The 21,255-nt window shown below is 40.8% G+C and overlaps 1 protein-coding gene across 1 annotated transcript in view; it reads left to right on the top strand.

The window, feature by feature from the left end:
* LOC104675027 overlaps positions 1-11,964 on the top strand; it is a 41,522-nt gene extending 29,558 nt beyond the window's left edge. Inside the window, exon 4 of the transcript XR_749717.2 lies at positions 11,074-11,964. The gene's annotated coding sequence lies outside the window, so the exon portion shown is untranslated. The remainder of the gene's footprint in view (positions 1-11,073) is intronic.
* The last annotated feature ends 9,291 nt before the right edge of the window (positions 11,965-21,255 follow it).

Genomic DNA, 21,255 nt, shown 5'->3' with positions numbered 1-21,255 from the left:
TTCATTTATGCAATTAAAAATTACCTTAGCAATAGATAACTGCAAAAAATTGTCATCTCCTCCCTAAAGGTCACCCTTCTGCATAACCATGATATGCTTTTCTATGTTCTCATAACATCTTATATACAAATCTTAATGTAATAGTCACATTGGAGCATAATATATAGTTATTTGCTTCTGTGTCTATTTTTCCAATTAACTATAATTTATTTAAGGACGGAGATTATCTCTTGTTAGTGTCTGTACACTATACTAGTTCAATAGCACACTGCCATGGAGTAGGTATTTAGCAAATTGTTGAATGAATGAAAAACGAATGAGTAGGTAAATTTCTTCATGTGGTATAGTGGAATTAACACATTCACATACTCAGCCGGTTAGGATAAAAATACATGAATATCATCTATGAAACTTGAAAACTTTGGTCAAAGCAGAAAATAACATTTTTTGAAGTAGAAATTACAAATAATTTCTAAGTGCATCTGGAGGAAGTGTAAACAAGAGATTTGGGGTGTTGTTCCTTTGGCATATTCCCTGATTTCAGGCCTCAGATGTTTTCACTTCCTCAAATTTTTGTTTTTGTTTTTGTTTTCTCAGTTTTTCCTGATAAAACTATTTCCTTTCTCCAAGCTTTCAAAGGTTTTGACCTGATCATGTATTACCCGAACCTTGAGGACTCTGATGGAAGAGTTATCAATGATGACAACTTGGGTGGAAATGGTCTATAGATTCAGGCAGATATGGCTGCATCACCATCGTATAAAGGAGGAGATAAGACTCCTAGAGGGAAAAAATGTAGGGTAATAGGGTTTGGGACTGAAGAAAGGACCACTGGAAATGTCTATGGTAAAAAGATCTTAATTAAGCAAATGAAATATTATGAACAGAGCAATGTGAATCAGTTAGTTCAGTATTTCCTAAACCTGCTTGATAACAAGGATCACCAGGAGATGATTACTTGTTAACAATACAGATTTCCACTCTTCTTTCAGATCAGAATTTTCAGCACAGAGGCCTGGAAATCAGTACATTTAACACATAGTTTCTGGTGATTCGTATAAGCAAGTAAGTTTAGAAAATTTAAATTCATTCATTTTAATTTCTTGATGTTCAATTTAGAAGGTAAAGTCCACAAATCCTCACACCCATATACCCCCATCTACATCTATGCCTATAGAGCCTTCCTTCCTTCCTTCCTTCCTTCCTTCCTTCCTTCCTTCCTTCCTTCCTTCCTTCCTTCCTTCCTTCCTTCCTTCCTTCCCTCCCTCCCTCCCTCCCTCCCTCCCTCCCTCCCTCCCTCCCTCTCTTCTAGCATATTCACTAAATGTGAATGTCTATGATGGGAATAAGATTGCTCATCATTGTGCAGGGAGTTAAAGGAAATACAAAATGCAGTTCCAAACTCTACAGGCTACTACTTGATGCAATTTACAAATTTGTAAACTTTCATTGCTGATTTGAGTATTTTACCTAACTGCATAATCAGGCATGGGGTGTGTGTGTGTGTGTGTGTGTGTGTGTGTGTGTGCGTTTCTGTTGTTTTGTTTGCTTGCTTTTTAACCCTGCTGTAGTTTGGATATGGTTTGTTTGTCCCTATCAAATCTCATGTTGAAATTTGATTCCCAAAGTGGTGGTGTTGAGAGGTGGGGCCTAGTGGGAGGAGCTTATGTCATGGGGTAGACCCCTTGTGAATGGCTTGGTTCTTGTATTAGTCCATTCTTATGCTGCGAATAAAGATATACCCAAGGCCAGGTGCGGTGGCTTATGCCTGTAATCCCAACACTTTGGGAGGCCGAGGCAGGCAGATCACCTGAGGTCAGGAGTTCAAGACCAGCCTGACCAACATGGAGAAACCCCATCTCTACTAAAAATAGGAAAAATTAGCCGAGTGTTGTGGCAGATACCTGTAATCCTAGCTACTTGGGAGGCCAAGGCAGGAGAATTGCTTGAACCTGGGAGGCAGAAGTTGCGGTGAACCGAGATTATGCCATTGCACTCCAGCCTGGATAACAAGAGTGAGACTCTATCTCAAAAAAAAAAAAAAAAAAAGAGACATACCTGAGACTGGGTAATTTATAAAGTAAAGAGGTTTAATTCGCTCACAGTTCCACATAGCTAGAGAGGCCTCACAATCCTGGCAGAAGGTAAATGAGGAACAAAGTCAGGTCTTACATGTGGCAGGCAAGAGGGCATGTGCAGGGGAACTTCTCTTTATAAAGCTATCAGATCTCATGAGACTTATTCACTATCACGAGAACAGCACGGGAAAGACCCACCCCCATGATTCAGTTGCCTCCCACCAGGTCCCTCCTACGACATGTGAGAATTATGGGAGCTACAATTCAAGATGAGATTTGGGTGGGGACACAGTCAAACCATATCAGTTCTGTTTTCAAGGAATTGAATGAACTCTTGCTCTCCTGAGACTGGATTGGTTCTGTGGGGGAATGGATTGGTTCCTGAGGGGCAGGACTGTTATCAAGTCAGGACACCCCTTGGGCTTTGACCCTCTTTGCATGTGTCTACTTGCCCTTTTGTCTTTTCCACCATATTTTGACACAGCACACAAGCCCTCACCAGAAGTTGAGCAGATGCTGGCGCCTTGCTTCTTGTACAGCCTGCAGAACGTGAGCTAAATAAATCTCTTTTAAAAAATAAATTACCCAGTCTCAGGTATGCCTTTATAATAACACAAAACATACTAAGTCAAATAGCAATTGAATAATGTTGGATAATCAAGCCGAATCATTAAATCTCTTTAAAAAGTCCCCAATTATTTTCCACTTGGGAATTTTGAATCTGGAAAATTTGAGTATTTTATATATAATAACGCCTTTTCTTAAAAAGCTGTTTCTGCAAACTCCAACACTATTTTCACTCTGTGCATTCAGTGTGCTAAGGGAGCATCCTGGAAATCTTTGGTTTGAATTAGCTGTAACTTTAGCCTCTGCCGATATTCTGACCAGCACCCTTTTCATTTTTAGGCCCTTTTTTGATCCAATCGGTCGCTTACTTTTTGAAATTTAAGTTTCTGCGTTGCAAATAAGTAATTTGTATTTGTAACATCATTAATAAATGAATACATGTCTCTACTTGCAATGGATTAAGAGAAAATAAATAAAACACTACAAATGGAAGCCTGTGGTAAGGAAGTCTATTGAACTTGAATTGTGTGAGGCCTTCATGTGCCCCTGGATCATCTCTCATTTATTTATTTTGAGGACAGAGCTAAGCACTAGCAGGTAGTAATACATAACAACTCTTATTAGTGCTAAAAGGTTTGTGAATTTAGTATGAACTCCTCCAACGAATAGCATACTTCTTGAAGGGAAAGACCTGGCTTTACTCCCCAATACTTGTCAACAGAGGGTGTCATATAGTAGATACACATAGATGTTTGTTGGACTTAAATTTGAATAACGGATGCCTAGGAATAATTGTTTTCTCTAGGTATAAGCCACAAAAGTGAGGTAATTTGTCCTTAGGTGAGTTATAATTTATTCTCTTTCCACTCCTCCAATACATTGTGAAAAGCAATAATAACAACTGTTTGGTTAGCAAGTTTTTCATAGAATTAATCCAGTTAACTGCTTGTAAAACTTTTGTCTCTCTCCATGCATCTTTTCCTAATATGGTAAATAACGCATTTCAGAGAGCGTTTTCTTGACTTGGTTTTACTATTAGTTAATTCTTTTAAAATGTCCCATTTTCACTATCAGAAGTTGCTCACTTCATGTTGGGAGCTGTGGTTTATTGAGGAGGGGGAGTTCCTTTAAGGCTAGTAATACTTTGGAATCCCCAGGGATGGTCCATGACAAAAGAGATTAGAATTCTGAAGCAACACCCTTCAAACCACAAGTAGTCCATCTATCATCTGAGTCATAGTCATCAACCAGGTCAGACTGAACATAAAAAGCAGGGAGAAAAGGAAGAAATCCTCATAAAAGTACATTGTACCCAGTGAAAAATTATTGTCATGCTTTAGAATTTTGAGAATCAACCCACTGAAACATTTTATACTTAAAATTCCAAAGAGATTGCCATATCAAGTCCCTACCATAAACTTTCCTGCATTATGTTAAGTATTTTTAGTTTTATTAATTTTGTTGAATACCTATTCTTTAAGTTGGTTTATAACTTCCTTGGTGGGTATTATTTTTTTTCTGAAGAAATGTTTCTAACATCTCAAGATTCAGATTATTTAAGGTACTTTTTATAAGTATCTACATTCCAATGAAATACAAAAAATTGAATTTATCTGAAAAAACATAAGCCATCAAATCATTTGTCAGAGCTGATCTATGTGGGTGATAGGTCTGCATAGGCTATAGATCACAGCCATGCACCTTAATCATTGAAGGGGTCCTGGAAGGGAAATTTATGTTATCTTAGAGAGCAATAAAAGCCAGGGGACAATCAAATGAAAATCCTTTTCCTTTCATAAATAACTTAATAATTAGCATTTATGAGAATAGCTGAGTAATTTTGGCTATTAACCAAACCTTTTTTATCCTGTTTTATGGCCCAGGCTTGGCTGACAAGTTGCCTAACCATGAGTGTATATGTAAATATATATATATATATTTTTTTTTTCTGCTATCACTACCACTTGTTTTAGACTTAGCTTTCATTTTGTGTGTGTGTGTTATCTTTTGCTCTCACAGGCAAAAAAAAAAAAAAAAAAAAATACAATTTCTTACAAATAATAAGTAAAATTCAGGTTCATGAGCCCTGAATTTATATGCCAACTTTAGAGCTTTTTAGCAGTAGGATTTGGGCTACTTACTTAACAGACTCCCTCCTTCCACTCCCCCTCCTCACAAAGTCATCCTTACCTCTAAAATGCAGGTAATTAGACTGACCGCCTAGAGTTGTAATGGGCAGATGTGAAAACATACTGCTAAGTTTCCAGCATCATGGTAGATGAACAAATGGTGATGTCCTCCAGCAGAAAGTCAATGTGGCCTACAAGAAAGGGCAGGGGAGAGGGGCTCCCAAGACCCACATTGAAGTCCTGGCTCTACAACTTATTAGCTGCCCACATTGGGAATTCTCCTAAACCTTCTCTGCATCTCAGTTTCTTCATTTGTAAAATGGGCAGAATATTCCTTAATCTACCTCTCTAAGTGGTTTAAAGGAAATAATTTTGTGAAACTGCCTTATAAAAATGATGAGATATTAAAATGTTATTAATATGATGACAAAATTTTTGGAGTTAACTTTTTTCCCTCTGGGGAATAGTATTGTTTCAACTGGAGTTCAATGGTTCCCTTTTGCTGAAGGTAGTGGCATTTCTCTCTCTCTCTCTTTTTTTTTTTCTGAGTGACTCAGTTGGCACTTGTTATGAGCTATCTTGTAGGTTTTCTTTTTTTTGGCACCTCGACTCTGTTTTCGTTTTTTCAAGAGTAAGGACCCAATTTTAAACTTTGTGGGCTGCATGCTGAGAGCTCGTAGGTGGAGCTGAAGGGGAAATCCTCCCTGGGGCACCATACTTAGTGTGGGAAGGGCCAGGGTTGTGGAGTGGAGCAGAGATGGTTTTCAGAGAGAATAGGAAAGAAAAACAGGAACTTTGATGACATGGAGAAATTCTGAGATGCAGGGGAACATTGAGGGGCTTCCATGGACTTGCCTTGATCTTAGCAAGAAAGAAGGCCAATAAGATGAGGGAAAGAGAGTGGAAGGGAGTTGGGATCTTAGGGGCTATATATCAAAGTGTCATGTTAACAGAATAACTAGCATATAGCTGACACTAAAAAAGTTTCTTAACTTTGAGATGAGTAGAAAATATTATTTTGTTATTTCATTATTCATGTCATATAATATTAGCATAGATAATAACATATAATAATAGTAACAGCATGTATTAGGTACTGAGAACAACCTTACTAAGTAGATGCTATGATTATCCTTATTTTAAAGATGAGAAAACTGAAATTTTAGAAGGAAGTTCTGAAACACTATTGTGGGGCATAGAGTATCAAGTTTAGTAAGGAAAAGTAAAATGATTATAAGAGAGAATCGAGGGTCCAACTGAAGATGGATGGCATGAGTTTAAGACAAAACTCTCAGCACAATTCCATGTTTACCTCAGCAATGTACTGCAACTTGGTGCAGTTGATTGAGTTGACTGAGACTTAGAATACAATGGTTAGGAAAACATCAACCTCTTTGCGCTCCACATTGGACTTAATGACTATGAGTCATGTCATATAGAGGAGGCAAGTTTTTCAGTGGAGATAGGAACAACTGAAATATGTTCTTCAGCCTAGTGGAGACAAGTAATTGTCATTGGCCGGTGAGTGTTTGAGATACTTCAAAGCAAGGATTGTGCTTCACCCCGCCCTCTCTAGCTAAACTCCTTGGCTAATGGCCTACATGATCTTAACTTCATTCTGGAAATACTGGTTAAGAGGATTCGGGACCGGCCATTTGGAGGCTGGTGAACCTGACAACCTACGCAACCTACATTTGCACAGCCCAGTTATTTTCTGACTAATGGGTCAGAAAGAGGGGGCAGAAGAGGAGAGAGAAATCTTCACCAAACAAACAGCTGGGCCATCTGGGTGGAATTGCTTAAGGCAGTTGCAAAAAAACGATCACATCATTTATCTCTCATTTAACAAGGGCAGGGCAGGGATACTAGCTGTGAGACGCTTCTGCTCCGGGAAAGGTAGGAACATTTGAACAATCTCTCCAGTATAGGGGAAGGGGGACATCAGAGTAGAAGTTGGATTGTTGAGTCACAAAGCAAATAGGTATCTTTTTGTTCTAATTAACTTGAGAAAGAAAGAATTTGGTGCTATATCAACCCAGTACTTAAACTTTTTGCCTTCATTCTATAAAAACTGTTTGTGAAAATTGTGCCATTATGACTTATTTTTTGATCCGGATAACGGAGCATTCTCTAAAGGGAGCAGATGGATTGATGAGGAGATTCCGAATAGTGTCACTTGTTAGGAAAGAGCGTGTCCCTGTTGGCCTGGGGGTGAGGGGAGAGGCTCTGACAAAGGTGCTTGGTCCCCAGCCAGGCTGTATGTGGTTCTTGTCTACCTGGGTCCACGTGAAGAGACACTGCCAGATTGATTTGGGATGTATCCTGGGCAGTGAGACTTTTGAAAGTGCCTTGGTTGATTCAAATGCACAATCCAGTTGAGAACCGCTGTTTAGGGAGAAGGGTGCCTAAATTATGAAATAAAAAGAGGCTTTTTATGGGAAAGACTCTCTATCTTTCTTCTTTAGCACCAGGAAAGGAACTAGTATTAGTGATAGGAAGTGATAATCAATGGGAAGCCAACTGGGGCTCAAAGGAAAGAAAGCTTTGATGCTTGGTACTGAAATGGAAGTGGCGTGGTAAGTGGAGAAGCCCCTGACGCGGGAGAGGATCAAGGAGAAGGTGGACAACCATTGACTGGGAAGGGTGAACTAGCCCAGTGATGGCTAGATAGTGTCAGGAAGACCGGAAGCAACCTCAAGTCCCTTCCCCTTCACTCAGAGCCACTCGGTTTTCTCTCTTTTTCTGTACTGGGTTGGGTTTCCCCATAAAGATTTTCTTTGAAGAAAGAGTCTGCTGAAAAAAAAAAAACTTTTAAAACCACATAACTAGTTGACCTTTATGGCTATTACCAATCTGAAGTTCTGTAGCATTAAATCTTCTTTGATGTTTTCTAAGAAACCAGACTACTGATTGATCCATTCTTCCAAAGGCTAAGGGGGAAAGGAAGGAGAGCTTAGAAAGGTGGAAAGCATGAGTAGAAGAGGGAGACTTCTGTTAGCTGAGGGCCCTTAACCCTGTCTAGGCTTGGAACCACCTGGGAACTTTTCAGTAAGACACCCTCCCAAACCAGTGATATCAGTCTCTGGGGATATATGCCTGGGTGTGGGTATTCATGAAATGCAGCAGAGTTGAGAACCACTGGCTTAATAGATGGGCACTGAGGAGAATTCTTTTTATACATCGAAGCCAAATATGTTAGACAACCAACACGGCAGTTCTTAAACTCCAGGTGCATCAGAATCACCTAGACTTGTTCAGACAGATCCCTGGGCTCCACCCCCAGAGTTTCTGATTTAGTATGCCTGTGATAAAGCCAAGAATTTGCATTTTTAACAAGTTCCAGGTGGTGCTGACACTGCTGATCTGGGGAACCACACTTTGAGAACCACTGCTTTAACAAAAGGAATTTACTTTTGACCTTAAAAACAACTCCCTAACATTGGCAAGTGATTGATAGTGTGCACCCTTGATATGATATGATGAGAATGGCACTTGGCCTCTGTGTTCTCCCTCCCATCAAATGCATTAACCCAGTCTAATCATGGGAAAAACATCAGACAAATCCCAATGGAAGGACATTCTACAACATACCTGACCAGTAATCCTCAGAACTATCAAGGTCAGCAAAGCCAAGAAAAGTCCAAGAAACTGCCACAGCTAAGAGGGGCCTAAGGAGACATGACTACTAAATGCAATGTGGTATCCTGGATGGGATCCTGGAGTAGAAAAAGCACATTAGGGGCCGGGCACAGTGACTCACCCCTGTAATCCCAGCACTTTAGGAAGCTGAGGCAAGCAGATCACTTGAGGGAAGGAGTTCGAAGCCAGCCTGGCCAAGATGGTGAAACTCCATCTCTGCTGAAAACACAAAAATTAGCTGAGTGTGTTGGTGGGCACCTGTAATCCCAGCTACTTGGGAGGCTGAGGCAGAAGAATCGCTTAAACCCAGGAGGTGGAGGCTGCAGTGAGCCAAGATCATGCCACTGCACTCCAGTCTGGGCAACAGAGTGAGACTCCATCTCAGAAAAGAAAAGAGAAAAAAGACATTAGGGAAAAACTGAGGAAATAATGTATCAATACTGATTCATTGGTCATGACAAAGGTACCATATTAATGTAATACGTTAACAATAGGGAAACTCAGTATTAGGTAGGGAGCTCTCTGTACCATTACTGTACTAATTACATTAATTCTATAATTTTAAAACTATTCTAAGATAAGCAGTTTATTTGGAAAAAAAAAAAAAGAACTTCTTGACTGCTACAATACAGACCATTCCCGATCATGGTTATGGAGGAGGTATCTTCAAAAGCATCAAGGTAAAAATATCAAATAATTGTATTTGTTTGAATGAAGACTTATCTGGATATAGGAGGTGAGTTACATAACATACCTTTATCTGTTTTTCTATGTGCTTGTGTGACTCAGATGATTGTGTGACTTTGAAATAATTTTTAAGGGCTATACTTTATATATACATATAGCATATAGATATTATACATAATACAAATATAATATACATATGTATATCAGCATACTTACAGCTGGTATGAAAGATAAGGTAGCTGATGCCTCTCAGTTTATTAGGATGCAGCCATGCAGTGGGAATACAATTTTAATTAGAAAAGGTACCTGTTGTAATGACTTAATATTCTTGGTAGACATTTTCAACCTTTTGATTATGCCTATCTGGAAACCATCAAAATGGTGATCTTTCTTTCTCTCTCTTCTTTTGTTTTGCAGTTGCAAGAGAACCTGCTTCAGGTGGTCTAAATGAAAGGAAGTCCGAGTCCTGTGCTTAGGTAATATTTAGCTACTGGTTTATAGTTATGGATGACATTATTCCATTGGCTTCAAGAGGGCACTTCATAAAATTCCTAACTTACTGATTCAAATTTTAATATATCCGTGGAGCACTGTGTGCTCACGGCAGGTGAGGATAGAGGTGAGAAGACCCAGCAAGTCCCTGGATATCCATATATGTTAATCAGCCAGGTATTTACATTGTTTCCCTAACTTGGCTTTAGTTCCCCTCAGCCTTTCGGGTGTTGGTCACAGATCGTGGTTATGGAGGAGGTGTCTTCAAAAGCATCAAGGAAAAAATATCAAATATTTTGATATTTGATACCAAATATCAAAATTTGCCATGGTGCCCAGCATGGTTCAAGATCAGAAGTGTCAAACACATCTGGTAAGGGAGATAATAATAATTCAAGGGCAGATGAATTGCCCCATGGACAGTGGATTACAGTATGGATTTGTTTGGACCATTTATCTTTTCTTTTGAATTGACTTAACTCATTCACAGGAGATAAGCAGGAAATCAGAAGCACTCCTAGGGATTGGCACTGGTCTAAATGACAGCTCTAAGGAGAAGCTTAGATACCAGATTCATCTTCCATCCAGCAGAAGCTCCCCAGGGATAAAACTGCAAGGTTAAATGTGAAACTCAAAATTTGAAACAAAAGGCTCTTCTCATCTGCACGTTTTTTCTTCCTAAATTGAGCAGTAATACTAGAAACAGAGTCAATTGAAGCTTAATAACTCCTCTGGGGTACCAGGCATCATTCTAATGAACTCGTTTCATCCTCACAGAGGCACAGATAAGGTAAGTAACTTGCCAAAGCTCACACTGCTTGGAGTAGAGTCGGGATTCTAATCTGGCTTGTCTGGCTCCAGAGCCCACGTTCTAAACCATTAGGCTCATTCTGCCTCTCTTGGAGAAGACACCAGAAGTCCCAATCTTGGCTAGCCTGGCTAGTCCCAGAGACCTCCACAGTTAAACAAGGTGTAGAAATAGAATGTCCCATCACTTAGCTATACTTCTATCCTTCCCCACTTCTATACAACTACCACTACCATTGCCACCAGCAACTGGTAAATATTGATGGAGCTTCTTTTCTTTGCCAGGCACTATAGATACAAAATTTTTAAAAAAGAGACTGCAATCCTGACCTCAGGAACTACAGAGGAGATAGACATCCAAGCAAATATGCCAACAAAATCCCAAATGGGGTCTAGTAAGGGAAAAAAAAAAAAAAAAAAAAAAGCTGGCATAGCCAGATGGGCAGGGACTCGCCTTGCTTCAGGGACAAATTTGCAGTAGTGATGAATTCCTTTCATTTTTAGCTTTCCTCCTATTAACTTCCCTGATTTCTTTTACTTACAAATGACATGTCTAAATAGCAGAGACTTGAAGTTCTCTTGTTGAGGTGCTGAGATGTTCAGAAGGGAGGTACCCTGTTTAACCAACAGATCATTTATAGATAAAGAGAGGCTTTAACTTAGCCTTCTTCCAGGGCAGGAATCTACTGTTCCATATGCAGTATCTTCTGGCAGCCTTGTCCTCTTTTTGTCCTTGTCGACTACAATAACAAACAGCTGTTGCCGAGGCATTGCTGTTGACGTGTTACCTTTGAAACCTCCCTCCTGTTATGGAATAAGCCTCTTCCAGATAGTGGATCATTAAAGCAGCCTTGTTGCCACGGAGACCCAAAGGGATCAGGCGTGGCGTTTGCTTGCATCATCATCCTCTCCGGGGGAACAACAAGGACTCTTCTGCGTCACGCGTGGCTGTCCTGGGGCTGGCTGCCACCAGACTTTCCCTGCGGGTAAAACCTAAACAAATGACCAGCTGCAGATAATATCAAGACTTCTGTTTGATATGTTAATAGTGACAACCATATTTCCACAATTAACAACGGTGGGAAGAAAACACTGTAGTCACCAGACTTGGGAGGAGAGGGTTTGTATTCACATAAACACAACCTCACGTCACTGCTTGCCACCACAAAGGTCTCTGTTCACTGTTTTGTTCTTGAAGATCATCCTTGTGCTCATCCTCTGATCTTGAATTTCTACATAACTTTCTCAGTTTATATGCCCTGTGGCAAGTGCAGCAAGCACTGTTTCCTGTTTCTAAACTTGTAGAAAATCATCCATACATCTTACAGTTGTCAGTTTTAACCAGATAACAGCGGCACTTTGTTGCTGCTTTTTTATCTTTAGCTTAGGTTAACAGGACCTTGGAAGTAAAGTTGTAGATTTATTCAATAGAGTATTCTTAATTAATTTGGCTAGATTTCTACATTATTCAAAATCCAAAAAAGCAGAAATGTATGCTTACATGTCTAAGACCTGAAAAATCCATGGTGACATCCCAAAATAAATGAAGATTTTAAAACAATAAATGACTTTTTTTTTTTTTTTTTTTTTCTCTGTGCTTGGGGAGAAGGAATGAAGGAAACATCAATGTTGCTTTAAGGAGTGAGGACCCCAAAAATAAGAATATATAATTATGGCAGATAGGGCATTATTCAGAATTGATAGGGCTGGTGTGCACACAAACATTTTAATAGTTCTGATACTTTGTGTACACCCTTGCAATGAAGTGATGACTTCATTAATTGAAGAATATTTATGCAATGCTACTATGTGCTAGCTGTAGAACTAAGCTTAGTCTCTTAAGATCTTAACATTCTGAAACTATTAAAATGTGTAATCACCATTTGTAAAAGTAAAATATACTAATCTAATAATTTGGAATGTACATTACAGTAAAAAAAAGCGGGGGAACATCCTATAAAATGTCACTCAGAGATAACCACCACTTATAGAGTGAAGTATATTCCTGCTTTTTGTGGATTGTGTGTGCGTATATATATATATTTAAGCAAAGCTAACAATATACTATTTTTATAATTTGGCATTTACTTTTTTCTTTTGCTTAACTTTATATCATAACCACTTTGCCACATTATTACAAGCTCTTCATAAATAATCTTACTAATGATTATGTAATATCTTATTTGTAACAAAGACTATCTTTTTTTTTTTTTTTTTTCATCAACACACTGCATGGACAGCAGATTTATTTTTTAAGTAAAAAATCTTTCTTGGCTACACTAACCAATGTTTTTTGTTTTTGTTTTGTTTTGAGACAGAGTCTCATTCTGTCGCCCAGGCTGGAGTACAGTGGCATGATCTCGGCTCACTGCAACCTCTGCCTCCCGGGTTGAAGCGATTCTTCTGCCTCAGCCTCACAAGTAGCTGGGATTACAGGCATGTGCCAACATGCCCAGCTAATTTTCATATTTTTAGTAGAGATGGGATTTCACCGTGTTGATCAGGCTGGTCTCAAACTCCTGACCTCAAGTGATCCACCCACTGCGGCCTCCCAGAGTGCTGGGATTATAGGTGTGAGCCATCGCGCCTGGCCACTAACCAATGTTCTTTAGAAAAGTTAACCTCATTCGTGTTTGGGGATGACACTCCCGTTCTCTTGCAGATATAAGTGCATACACAGACACACACCACAACCCTTGGAGCCTGACAGGCCGAGACCATAGATGCGAATCCAACATGACGACCATTTCTCATTCGCTTGTGGTGGGAGCTGTCCTCCTGATGGGCCAGGCCTTCATGTCTTCACTGACGAATTCAAGACACAGCACCTCGGATTCAGCATCCCTCAGCACCGCCACATAGCCATCCTCCCATGTGGGAAACCTCTGCTTCCTGGTGAGAGGTCGCTCGCTAACTCCATTAGGAGCACCGAATATGTGTCAAACACTGATCTAGAACAGAGGCCAACCACAAGGCAAATACAATTCTTTTTTTTTTTTTTTTTTTTTTTGAGAGGGAGTCTCACTCTGTCACCCAGCTGGAGTGCAGGGGTGCAATCTTGGCTCACTATGACAACCTCCGCCTGCCGGGCTCAAGAAATCCTCTCATGTCAGCTTCCCAAGTAGCTAGGACAACAGGTGTGCACCACCACACCCAACTAAGCTTTTGTATTTTTGGTAGAGATGGGATTTCACCACACTGGCCAGGCTGGTCTCGAACTCCTGGCCTCAGGTGATCCTCGGCCTCCCAAAGTGCTAGGATTACAGGTGTGAGCCACCATGCCCATCCCCAAGGCAGATATAATTCTTACCCTTGCAGAAGTTACAGTCTTGGAGGAGATAAGCATTTAATCAAGTAATTATGACATTTGCTACAGGAGTGCATAGCAGGGGGGACTTAACCAGAGGAGGTGACATTTAAACGAAAAATGTGAAAAACCTGTGAAATTAATCAGAAGAGGAGGAAAGCAACTCCACTACGTTTCCTGCTAGGTCTAATCTTCCCAACAGATGCTTGGACTCTCTTCATTACCACTAAGAAATACGAGCACACTCTTAATTTAGGTCAAATTTTTTCCCTCCTGGACTTGCAATATGTTGTTTCCTTTTTCTGGAACACATTATGATACTTTTTTGAAACAGCAAGATTCTTTTACTCCCATTGTTCCTGCTTCTTGAAGTATTAATCAGAATATTGTGTCTGCCATCCCCTTCTTCTGGTTATTTTCACACAGTTTTCACGAGTTAGTTTAAATGTCACCCCCCTGGTTAGGTCCCTCTGCTATGCATTCCTGTAGCAAGTGTAATAATTACTTAATTAAATGTATATCTCCTCCCAGCCTGCAGTTCCTCCCAGTATTGGAAGGATAAGAATCATATCTGTTTTGTGTTTGACTTCTGTTCTAGCTCATTGTTTGACAGATACTAGGTGCTCACAAAATATTGAAATGAATAGTGGGCATTTAGGGTGCCTCCACTTTTATTTTTAATAAGCAGTGATGAAATGAACATCTTTTATGCATGATGTCCATATTTTGGAATTTTTAAATTACTTTCTGAAGATAAGTTCTTGGAAGTAGAATTATTAGGTCAAAGGATGCAAACACTTGGAGTCCTCTTAGGAAACAGCACATTGCTTTCCAGAAAGTTTTATACTCCTACAAGCAGTGTATGAGATTTCCTGTTTCATTGTGCTCTTATCAACATGATTAGGCAAAGAAATCGTTTTTGCTAACTTGATAGTAAGAAAAATTCTCTACTGCTGTTTCACTTCTGCCTTTGTTAAGTAACAAGATGAACATTTTCCATCTGTTTTTTTATTTATATTTGCTCTATTGTGAGTTGTCTCGTGTCCTTTGCCCATTTCTATTCTGAAATCTTCATGTTTTTCTAATCAATGTTTATAAGCTCTATGTTTCAGAGATATTAGACAATTGTCTCTTATTTTTTACCATAGATTTTTCTATGTAGATGTTTATATTTTAGTCTGTGCCCTTCTTAATGTTCAGAAGTTTACCATTTCTCTGTGGTCAGGTCTATTATCATTTGCCATGGGATTTCTTACATGACAAACTCACAGTGCTCTTCACCAGCAGTGATCAAATAAATATTCAGCTATTTTTTTGGCATGTATGCAGTTTGATTTCTTTGCCTGTGTGTGTGTGTGTGTGTGTGTGGTGTGTGTGTGTGTGTGGTGTGTGTGTGCGTGTGTGTGTACTTGTGTATGTGCATTTATGTGCACATGTACTCGGGTCCCATCCACTGATAATTTAATTTGTCATCTGGCAGGAGGGGAGGGCTTTCTTTTGCAAAAAGGACTGACCAGTTGTCTCACCATGATTTGTAGATTTTTTGTTTCCCAATGATCTCAGGTGTCTCTTTTGACTAACTTAAAAATCAATATTATTGGAGCATATGTAGGTCTTCCTGGAGTGGGTCTGGTCCTTTTTAACCATCTAGGTTTTAGGGAGAGGCTTTGAGAAGGCACAGTACCTTCTTCTGCTTCCATTCTCCTCCCCACTCATCCCCCTGGCTCTGGGTGCCTCTGTTCAGCAGCAATTTCAATGAAGTTGAACTCTGAGCATCTAAGGAAAGCTTGAAATCTGAAACAGTAAAGGCACAGGGCATTTGCATGAGAGCCCACCAGGCTAATTTGGCCATGTTTGTAAATGTGTCTTTCAGGCATTATCAGAGCAAAGCTTTAGTTTGTCTGGCATTGGACCATTTTTAAAAACGTATAGCCTATGAATAGATGACTGCTAAAAAGTAAGTGCTATGGCAAAAGACAGATTATCTAGTGTTCCTGGATAATCATTTGAAGGTTCAGGAGACCCAAGTCTCTATAGTGATAGTTTCTTCTTTTACACAACATCGCAGAGCTGTGCAAAAGGGGGAATGCCAGTCTTAACTAAGACAAGAGCCGACCAAGTGTTTCCTTCACAGGAAGCCACTAGCCACGTACTCAGAACAGCGGGGGGAAGAGATATCTTTATATTAAGTTAATTTGCTCTTGCTTTCTTCTTCACCTTCTTGCTCACCAGCTTTTGACTCAGTTACAATATTATAACTGTTGGTCACTGAGAAAATTTAGAGTCACAGAATTTAACTTCTCAAGTTGTAAAGCATTCTCAATACTAATTTGATGCATTTTCCATAAATCAATATTGGAAACAAAAATGGGTGATTATTTGTATATTTCAAGAAGCAGAAGCAATGGGAGTAAAAGAACCTTGCTGCTTCAGGAAAGTAGAATAATTTATGTCAGAGTGCTACAGGATTGAAATGGAAACATTTTAATTCCTGTGCCCTGCCCCCAAAATGTGGATGCGGATTTTCCAAAACTGGTGAATTCAGCCTTTATCCAGAACTTAAATATAATGTCCCTCCCCAAGCCAAATCTTAGATGAATGTAATTAATATTCTTTTTTATTATTTATTTATTTATTTATTTATTTATTTATTTATTTATTTCAAGACAGAGTCTCCTGTCGCCCAGGCTGGAGTGCAGTGGTGTGATCTCGGCTCACTGCAAGCTCTGCCTCCCGGGTTCATGCCATTCTCCTGCCTCAGCCTCCTGAGTAGCTCAGACTACAGGTGCCTGCAACCACGCCCAGCTAATTTTTTTGTATTTTTTAGTAGAGACGGGGTATCACTGTGTTAGCCAGGATGGTCTCGATCTTCTGACCTCGTGATCTGCCTGCCTCGGCCTCCCAAACTGCTGGGATTACAGGCATGAGCCACTGTGCCCGCCCTAATATTCTTTTTTTAAAAAATCTATAGAAATTTTTGCCTGTGGGTGGCTGTTAGGGGAAAGGGGCTACAGGTATTTAGAATGTCCTAAGGTGTTGTAGGTTTATTAGCAAGTAATAGGTAACAAGTAGCAGAGAGACCCCCACCTTAAAGAATACAGAGCCTCATCCCCAGCTCTACTCACCCAGTGCCCATCTCCCATACCTGCTCTTCTTTTCCTTTTCTCCACTGTATTTATCCTCCTCTAACATGCTATTATTTCTCTTGTTCTGCTTATTGTCTGTTTTCTGTCTCCTTCTCTCTGAGGACAGGGATACTTACCTGTTTTAGGCACTAATGTATTGTGAGTGCCCAATACCATGTCTGGCACATGACGAGGCACTCTGTCAATATCTGTTGAGCTCAATTTAATCAACTCTTATCCCTGAAAAGAGCAGGGTTCTGATGAGGTGAGAGTCCTTCTGCTTAATGATGTCGTGCAGGACCTAGCTCTTTATAACTCTACTTTTTCTTTATTTTTGTTTTTATGTTTGCTCTATCCTAAGTCAGCCTCCTTCTGTGATTCCTAGATGACTCTTGCTCCTTATTCAAATACACCAAGAGGGACAGAGGGACTTTGTCTTGTATTCCAAAGCAGAGATCCTGAGACTCATGCTGAACAAATGGGCTTAGGTCACAGTCACTGTGGCCGGGGGGGATAGAATGTGCTGATGGCTTAGCCCAGGCCATGTGTTCCCTTCTTGCCACTCAGATGGAATTAGCCTGTCAGGTATCTTGTGAATCCCCAAACAAAAATCGAGGGGCTGCTGGAGAGGGAAACATGGAGAATGGATGGCCACACTACTCAACAAGCAAGAACAGGTTAATCAGTTAAAAGTTTACCATTACAGGCTGGGCGCAGTGGCTCACGCCTGTTATCCCAGCACTTTGGGAGGCTGAGGCAGATGGATCACCTGAGGTCTGGAGTTCGAGACCAGCTGACCAGCATGGTGAAACACCATCTCTACTAAAAACAAAAATATTAGTTGAGTATGGTGGTGGGCGCCTGTAATCCCAGCTACTTGGGAGGCTGAGGTAGGAGAATCGCTTGAACCCAGGAGGCAGAGGTTGCAGTGAGCCGAGATCACACCATTGCACTCTAGCCTGGGCAAAAAAGAGCAAAACTCCTTCTCAAAAAAAAAAAAAGGAAAAATTTACCATTACAAGCAGATAGAATTTGAAAACTCCTTTCCCCATTCTACCTAGTTTATGTGACTAGAGATGAGGTTAGACTCAGTTTGGGAGGCTAGACAACCAAACAAGACGCTGACCTTAAGAATCAAAAAATTGTTGCCTCTTCACTTTTCCTGTGGATATAACTTACCAGAGTTTACTTGCTGGGTACACCAGATACTGCTCTTCTTCATTTCCAGGGATTTATTGTCCCAGTTAAGCAGCTGTGTAGAGAGGCTGTGAGTTGCAGTCAGTGGCCAGGAACACAGGCGCTTCCCCAAGCTGCTCCTGCCAAAGTGGAGATCGTCCCCTAGAGAGGCCCACGGTGATAACTGGTTCCTCTCCATGCCCTTCCCCATCCCTGTATTACTAACCCAGTGCTCACCCCCAAGTGGAATACTGTTTAATTTGGCCATCCATCATTCTATAATGCAGGGAATGGATTCCTACCGGTAGGTCCTGCGATGTGGTGCCATTTCCTGGGTTATGCATGAAGTTGACCTATCTGCCAGAGAGGGTAATTCCATCCCCAGGATCTTAGGCTCCTTTCTTCTTCTCAGCATAAAGGAAGCACTCTCATTTTCTAATACCTCAGCCTAAGAAAGTAATAGAAGTGATCATTACTTTCATGACCACAGCTGGCTCCTCAGAACAGTGTTGTTCCTTTGGAGCAGTATTAATATTAATCAGCCATGACACCCTCTGAGGATGAAATGTGACCGCCTATCCATGCATGCTCTAGGCAGGCCCTGCTTGCTTTGCCAACTCCATTTCTCTCCCATTTCCCCCTCTTTTTTCTTTCCATTTCAGTCACACTGGTCATTAAGTTGCTAAAATAATCCAAAGTCTTTTCTTCCTTAGGGTCTGAGACTGCCCGGATTCAAATTCCACCTTCACCACTTAGTAGCTGTGTGACAAGGGGCAAGTTGCTTAACCCTTCTGTGCTTCATCTTATACCTCTGTTAAGCAGGGTTAACAGTAGTTCCTACATAGGGTTGTGTTAGGATTAAAGAATAGAACGTATGTAAAGTTCTTAGAATGTTACTGGTTCATAGTAATGTCTCAAAACATTAACTCCTTCTCCTCTTTGTACCATCCCTATCCTCCCCAACAAATCTCTTCTAAAAACCCCTCCCCTCCCTTTTTCCAAGTCTGGATTTCTAATATGTCCTATTAGTAGTTGTTATATAAACTGTCATGACCTTGAGACCTTTTCTGACCCTCTGATCGAAAGTAGCTCCTTTGTAATTTTCTCTCACACCTCTCTGCCTGTTTCCTTCATAGCACTTATCTCAGTTTGTGGTTGTATATTTATTTGCTTTTATTTCTTGGTCATCATCTTTCTCCATGACTAGGCTAAAAATGTCATTGTCAGAGTCCTTGGCGGTTTCACTCACCCCTGTGCACGCTGTATCCATCTACACAGAGCAGGCAAATAATACATATTTAGGAATGAAAGCCTGCCTCCTCTGAGCAGTCAGCAGCCTACAAAGGGAAACTGAAATTCTGAATTCGAACTCTGTAATATGCTGGAGCAGAAGCCACATTGCTGGGCCTCGGTGCTGGGCGTCCTCATTGTGGTTGGCATGAGGGGGTGGGGAAGGAAGCACTCCTCCTACTTAAAAGAAAACGCCATGTCAGTTGGACATCTCAGCTTTCCTGAGCCTCAGCTGTGGAAGTTCACGGAAGGGGCAAACAGGAGACACTGCTGGCCAGCCAGTGGACAGATGAAGCCATGGGCCAGCTTAGAGGAGGGATGTCATTCAGCAGTACCCGTGAGACAACTTGTAGGGACCTCAAGAAATATTTGAAAGATACCTTACAGGGTATAAAAGGTCCACCATCCCCAGGCTATGGAAAAAACCAGGGAAATTTGAGTTAGGGTGGTTCCTGTTATCTGTACAGTCTGGTAAGGCCAGGGGAAACTAGAATGACAGTATTCATTCTATCATGGCCAGAACTCAACCCTGTGCGCAGAGTTGACAGACAGAAATATTCCAGTGAAGGCCCCTACCAGTCACTGGGGGAGAAAGAGCAGTTATCAGTACTCCCATATCATTACCTGTGTGGCCTCCACCAGAGGCTTTGACCTTAACAGGCTGCAGATTGTATTGGTGGGGAAAATTAATCATTTTCTTCTTCTTTTTTTTTTTTTTTTGAGATGGAGTCTCGCTGTCGCCCAGGCTGGAGTCTAGTGGCGTGATCTCGGCTCACTGCAAGCTCTGCCTCCCGGGTTCATGCCATTTTCCTGCCTCCACCTCCCGAGTAGCTGGGACTACAGGTGCCTGCCACCTCGCCCAGCTAATTTTTTGTATTTTTATTAGAGACAGGGTTTCACCATGTTAGCCAGGATGATCTCGATCTCCTGACCTCGTGATCCGCCCACCTCGGCCTCCCAAAGTGTTGGGATTACAGGCGTGAGCCACTGCGCCTGGCCTAAATGAATCATTTTCTATCATACTGAACCTTTAAGTAAGTCATACTTCCAGCACTAGCCAATAGTAAAGGATATTAAATATGTTTCTATTATCTGAACAGGGAGGAAAGGGGTCTTCCGAGAAGCATATTTAGTGCACTGGGAAATTGTTCATACCAATACTTTTATTTTATTTTATTTTATTTTATTTTATTTTTTTGACATAGATACTTATTTATTTGCATATTTAAAGTTTACACACATGCCATGACTCCAATGTTTTAAAAAAATAAGCCTTAACAGCTCTGAGACACACGGCCTCTTCTGTATCCCAGGCACGTCTCTAAATGGAGGTAGAGCACATGTTCCTATTTTACACACACTCATATGGGAGATAAGTGGTTAAGGAGGACTAGAAACCCAATCAGGCCTACCAGGGTGCTGGACAGACACAGAGCATTCCTAAGGGAATGCCACCAGAGAAAAAATACACGTCTGTACAAATATCTTTATTTTCATACTTAAAAAGAATCACATACTCATTCCAACAGCTTTACCAGGCATGGCCAACCCAATAAGTTACACACTCACTCAGGGACTTGGAAGGTTATTGCACAGCTCCTTAACTGACCAGGTCAAGGCAAAGTGGTCACTTTCCCCACAGCCAGCCTCTGGATTTGCCTCCTGTGGGGACACCGTGCCTGGCACAGGCTGACGGGGCGGCTGCAGTCGAACCTTGCCTCCAGATTATGAATCAGCATAAGTAGCACAATTCTCATGGCTATTTTCACTTCAGAGTGTCATGTTTATTGATGTGGAGCTTTCTGAATAGGAAAGTTAAGGCACACCTGCTCAGTAAAACAAATATTTCTCGTAGCGTTCTAGATTGAGGGCAGCAGACAATGATAAAATAAACTTCAGTAGCATGTTCCTGACAGGTTATACAGTAGCCCTGGCTCAAGGATTTCTCCCCTTGCATG

Source organism: Rhinopithecus roxellana, chromosome 4 (assembly GCF_007565055.1).
Source record: "Rhinopithecus roxellana isolate Shanxi Qingling chromosome 4, ASM756505v1, whole genome shotgun sequence".
NCBI classification, from domain to species: domain Eukaryota; kingdom Metazoa; phylum Chordata; class Mammalia; order Primates; family Cercopithecidae; genus Rhinopithecus; species Rhinopithecus roxellana.
Note: the sequence above shows the minus strand (reverse complement) of the source record. Positions and strands in the feature narration are given on the sequence as shown.